This window comes from Tiliqua scincoides, chromosome 2 (genome assembly GCF_035046505.1).
Source record: "Tiliqua scincoides isolate rTilSci1 chromosome 2, rTilSci1.hap2, whole genome shotgun sequence".
Classification (NCBI taxonomy): Eukaryota; Metazoa; Chordata; class Lepidosauria; order Squamata; family Scincidae; genus Tiliqua; species Tiliqua scincoides.
The window spans coordinates 224,174,068-224,179,810 of NC_089822.1; the positions used below are offsets into that span (position 1 = coordinate 224,174,068).

Below are 5,743 nucleotides of genomic sequence, written 5' to 3' on the forward strand. Positions count from 1 at the left end.
AGTTCACTGTAGAGGAAGACTAACTGGGGAGGTCTTGGTTCAGGACAGGCTGCAATCCTAAGCACACTTTCCTGTGAGTAAGTGGGACCTACTTCTGAGTAGACACACATAGGCTTGTGCTCTCAAGGCCCAATCCTATACGGTTCATGCTGGCTCACCGCCAGCACGCACTGTCACAAACGTGCCATAAGGCATGTTTGTGGGCCCTCATGCCAGTGGCGCGCCGGTGCTAGCTCAGCACTAGCCAGTGCTGGGCTAGCACCAGGTAAGCACCGGGGCTCCGCTGCTTGGCGGTCATGTGGATCGCCAGACAGCGGAGAGGTAGGTGGGGACATGGGAGGAGGCAGGGAGGAGGTGTTCCAGGGTGGGGGGAGTTGGGGGGAGGGTGAGGAGAGTGCGGGGAGGAGGCTTGCCGGGGGAGGGAGCAGGGTAGGAGGCAGGCGGGATGGTGGAACTTTGCTCCACCAGATCCTGAGCCTCCGTTTTGGGCCACCAGCCCAACATGGAGGCTCAAAATTCTACGCCAACCTTGGGGGTGATGTAAAATTGAGTAGCTCCATTTCAAGGCTACTTGGCTTACCTGGGGGAAGGGGACAAAAGTTTCCTTCTCCCATGGAGCTGCTGGCGCTGCCTGCAGAGTGCGCAGGATGCAGCAGCAACCATTTTTGGTGCTGGGAGCGCAGGACTGGACTGCCCATCTCTTAGCTACTGCACTGTACCAGCTCTATGCAGCAACCCCGGTAAACAGCATAACATCATCTTCACAAGCCTTATCTCTGCTTCTGTGATACTGCAGCAGCTCAGCCAAATAGCCTGCTGACTGATGGGTTAACAGCCAGCCTTTGTTTCCTGCATTAAACTGACTGCATGTGGGTTACTGTCAGAAAAAGAATTAAATGAAGTGTATCACTACGGGGAAAAAATGTTACTTTCAGAGAGAAAGTTCAGCTCTTGTTGCAGCTAGCACTGTGTGCTGGAAACTGGAAGTTGGGACAGCACTGGAAATATCCTAAGTTAACACCCCACCACAGTGGACATTTCCACTGTTCCCACATTTAAACTATGCCCATGATTCTGAACTCTGTGGATCTCCAACAACCAGATTGTGGAATATTTGCTGACGGCTTGCACACTGAATGTGGTTCCCATTTTGACGCCATATAAACTCTGACTGTCCAAACTTATAGACCAAATGTGAGTGCCTGAGCATGTTATTGTGCTGATGAAAGAATAGAAGAAAACCATAGTTTAATTAGTAGATCTTTATTAAACATGACTCTTGTCTCCATTGATTCTCTTCTAGCACCTGTGGCATTTTCTCTTGGCTAAACACTCCCTATATAGGTGTAAACCCTGATGTAATTAAGAAGTCCCAAAGTGAGCATTGGATGCCGTCCATTTCAAACCTAGGGATGTGATCAGATGCAATAGCTATGGCAGTGAGTGTGAACTCCATTTCCACATAGACAATATTTCATTAACTAGAGAGGGTTTAAATCACCTAATGTTACATTTGCACTCCATTATGGGAAAAGGGTCGCCAAACTTATCAATTGGTTTTAGCACTGCTTGCAGTGGATGGAATTTTGCATTACAAGAAACTTGAGCTGCTGTTAAAAATTATGCCTCCATGCCAAGTTCTCCTCCCCCCCATGCAACGTATAGCACAGATTGCTCTGTGTCTTGATAATAAGGGACCTGTCGATCAGGCCAAAAGCCTATTCAGCATTCTGTTTCCCACACAGAATTTCCAGAATTTCCCACACAGAATTTCCAGGAAACACATCCGTTTCCAGGATGTTGTGGCACTCACTGCATGGGAGGAGGTCCATCATAGGGGTGACATCCTGGCCTGCTACACCAGTGATGCAAACCTAGTGATGCCACTGAGTCAACCAAAGATGTCTGGGAAGTTCTCCCCCACCACTGCTCCCCTGCAACTGGTATTCAGAGGCCCACTGCCACTGAACTTGAAGGTGGTGCATAGCCATCATGACCAGTAGACATTGATAGACTTGTCCTCCATAAATCTGTCAAATCTATTTTAAAGTGCCAGTTTTAACATTGCTTGAAAGATCTGAACAGCCCTGGATGGTGAGGGATCAGAATGCTCACAGCAAATGCAATCCTGGCCCCTTCTCTCTCTTCTGAGAGTTTGGGCCATTTTCTTTAATTGCCTATGTACTTTAAAAGGTTTGTCAGCACTCATAAAAGGTGTCAGGGTCAAAAAGGTAGACCTAGATCAGGGGTGTCCAAAGTTTTTGGCAGGAGGGCCACATCGTCTCTCTGACACTGTGTCGGGGGCCGGGGGAAAAAAAATTAATTTATATTTCAAATTTGAATACATTTACATAAGTCTACATAAATGAATATATTAAAGATGAACTTATATGAATGAATGAAGGTCTTGCAATAGCTCAAGACCTTTAAAAGGCCTTGCACAAAGCAAGGCTGGCCTTTCCTTCGCTGCTGCTACTGCATCACAGATGTGAAACAGCAAGCAGTGGAGGGAACCCTCATCCCACAGCTCACACAGGAGGTCAGTCACCCTCACGCTGAGAGCAGTTGCATCGGGCCAGTGCGGGCTCCAACAAATCTCTGGAGGGCCAGAGGCTGATTGGAGACTCTGGTCTCCCTGAGGGCCACACTGAGAGCCCTCGAGGGCTGCATGTGGCCCCAGGGCGGAGTTTGGGCACCCCTGCTCTAGGCCAAAGTAGCCTACCTTTCAGGGAGGAGGGACCTGAAAGGCGATCAAGCTTCCTAAGCCCCAACCCTTACAGTGGAATCTTTTTTCCCTTTTCAGGAAGGGACAAGTCCTGCCAGTGAAATCCAGTTAAAGAGTGCTTTATTGATGATGGCATGTTAGCATAATAATGCTGTACTGCTGGTCTGGTTCCCTAGAAGGTGTGCGGTAGCAGCACAGAGGTCAGCAACCCGGAAGTTTGGCAATGACATGATAACATCATTGCTGAACACCTGGAAGTGGCTCTTGATGCTGTACAGCTGCTGAAAGGATCTGTGCACTGGTGTGCACCCCTTGGATTGAATGCTGCTACTATCCCTAGCACACACAGCCATTCTGATGGTTCCTTACCCTGGGGTTGGCCATGCCACTTGAAGTCTGAAGCCAATTGTAGTCTAGATGGGGAAGAGGCATAAAGATGGTGAAGAAAAAGCTCCCCTTCCTCCAGTCTTCATTCTTTAACCCCTTGGAGGGCAGAGGGCTGTCCCATGGGCTGGGCTATTTCCTCTGGGCCCCTCCTTGCACCTTCTCCCATTATCTGTCAGAACAGGTGGATGCGGTTTTCTTTCAGGTGGCATGTAACCTTCTTATCAAAGGGCCAACTGGCGATGGGAGTTCTGAGACTCTTCTAAGGCACATCCTTGGAGTGCAGATAGCAGTTCCATGAGTTCCATGAACTGTCTGTTCTTTGATGTTTGTTCTGACTGAGGGGCCATGCTTCCTGCTAGGGTTCATTTTGGAATGGGGGTAATAAATTTGGCTTCCTTCATCTCCTTGTGTTTGCAGCTTCCTCCTACTATCTGACCCTTCACACCTCCATATGTTTCTGCTCTAGTTACTGCCTCTGCAAAATTTGGCAAAAGTCTTAAAAAACTGAAGAACAGTCATTTGAAATCTCTCTGAAATGACAGCTTCCTCTGACAAAGCATGGTTCAGACAAATTCCTCTCCCACATATTTTTTTTTTTTTTAAATCACCCAAATTCTCCATAATGCAAGGAGAAGGTGCAGGTTGTGTGCATTCTGTAAGCATGCCTGCCTTACCATGGCATGGACCTCTAAAATCATGTGAACCTCTAGGACCTTTAGAACCTCTAAAATCATGTGAATTAGCCCAATGTCATCTGGGCTAGTGGTGATAACCACATCTGGTGGCAGTGAGTTTCAAAGGTTAATTATGTACTGTTTCAGCAAGTATTTCCTTTGTGTCCATCCTAAACCCCTTGCCAATCAATTTCATTGGATGACTCCAGGTTCTAATGTTGCGAAGAGGAAGAAAAAGTTTTCATTATCCGCTTTCTACACACAGAGACACACACACAATTTTAATGCATAATTTTTATAAGCCTCTATTGTGTCCTGCTTTTTATCAGAAATAAAGCTGCTTTTTATTAAAATGAACATAATCAAATAAACATCATCTGTGACATCATCACACAATGTGCTTCTCCACTTCTCCCCGCTTCAGATTGGTGGCCACCTCTGTTGGGGGAGTGCAAATACATAGCATAATGATCTAATTAAGGTTAGTTGGCTGGGCCAAGAATTTAATCCAGTTGTCCTGAGGCAAGATGTCTAATCTCCTCTCCTCTGCTTTATTCCTATCCGCATTGCTCACCTGTGGAGCAAATGCTTCCTCCCATTCCTTTTATATTCCGGATTTTAAAAGAAGTTGTCATTTGGTTGAATTTAATGAGGTTTAAGCATTACATTGCTGTGAACAGTTCATCTTCTCCAGTGAATTATTTCTCGCCCAACCTCATCACCAAGAAATATTTGTCTTCTTCCTGTGTGCCCGTGGGAATTTCACTGCAGCTCTTTGTGATGCATTGCTGAGCCATAAGCAGGGTTGTCCTTTCCTGGTCCTCAGCTGGAGCCAAAGACACAGCCTGGCAAGTATAACATGAAGGCAAGTGCCTCTGATCTCACCCTTGCCCTGTGCAGCCCAAACACAAAACCTCTCGACACACGTTATGATCTTCACTTGACCTGTATTGTCCAAGGGGAATGCTTCCTTGCCGCACCGCAAAGAAAGAGACATATTTGCTGCAAGCATTAAATCGCTGTAAAGAAATGCATGCGTCGTACGCTGACAAACTCATAGTTGGAAAGAACCTTCTCGTCAGAGTAAAGCCATCAATATAAGTGAGCTATTTCTTATCCTGGCATGTTGTCTCATTTCCCTTGTTCTGCATCTGTTTCCACCCTTTCCTTATTTCCTTGCTTTCTCTTTTTTAGATGTTGTCTCTTGCCACATATAAATCTGCAAAGTCAATCAGGCAAGAGTGTTTAAACATTTCCTTGTATTACTGGCTCTTTGGCAATCGGTCACTGTCCCACTGTCCAGGGTGCTGGCCTGAACCATTTCAGTGCTTGGGGACAAATGAGCCAAATCCAAAGTACAAGAATCCATTGGTTGGCAACCTTCAGTCTTGAAAGACTATGGTATAAGCCTACAGCACCAGGTATTCCCAAGCGGTCTCCCATCCAAGTACTAACCAGGCCTGACCCTGCTTAGCTTCCAAGTTCAGACAAGATCAGGGATGTGCAGGGTAACAGTTGCTGCATACAAGAATCCATTAAATAGAGGACATTTTGGCCCTTTTAATAATGCTCAGATTCTGCGGCCTGAGGCAGCCACCTCAAATTTGACTACAGTAGGCCTGGCTCCAAGCTGATCCCCAAAGATCTCATGGCAAAAATATGTGCAATAATGGCCAAGAAGCAGCAATAGCAGCAAAATTCCATACCCAGAAGTAATCAAGAGACTCAGAAAGGTTTGTTTTCATTTCATTTAGAAATAGCTTCCCTACTTACTAAATATCTTACCAGGTATCCATGCAGACACATGTGAGATGGTAGGTCACTTCTACCACAGGCCTAATAAGTATTTTTGCTACTTGGGCTGAATGTAAGAATATTGGCCAACAGCCTTTCTCAACTTTCTTTGGAAGAGTGCGGGAAGTTGGAGTAGACTCATTAGAGGGACACATCTTCCTTC

General features: G+C 46.2%; 1 pseudogene; it reads right to left on the reverse strand.

The window, feature by feature from the left end:
• Positions 1-5,192: 5,192 nt before the first annotated feature.
• Positions 5,193-5,312, reverse strand: LOC136642311 (5S ribosomal RNA; annotated as a pseudogene).
• Positions 5,313-5,743: the final 431 nt, after the last annotated feature.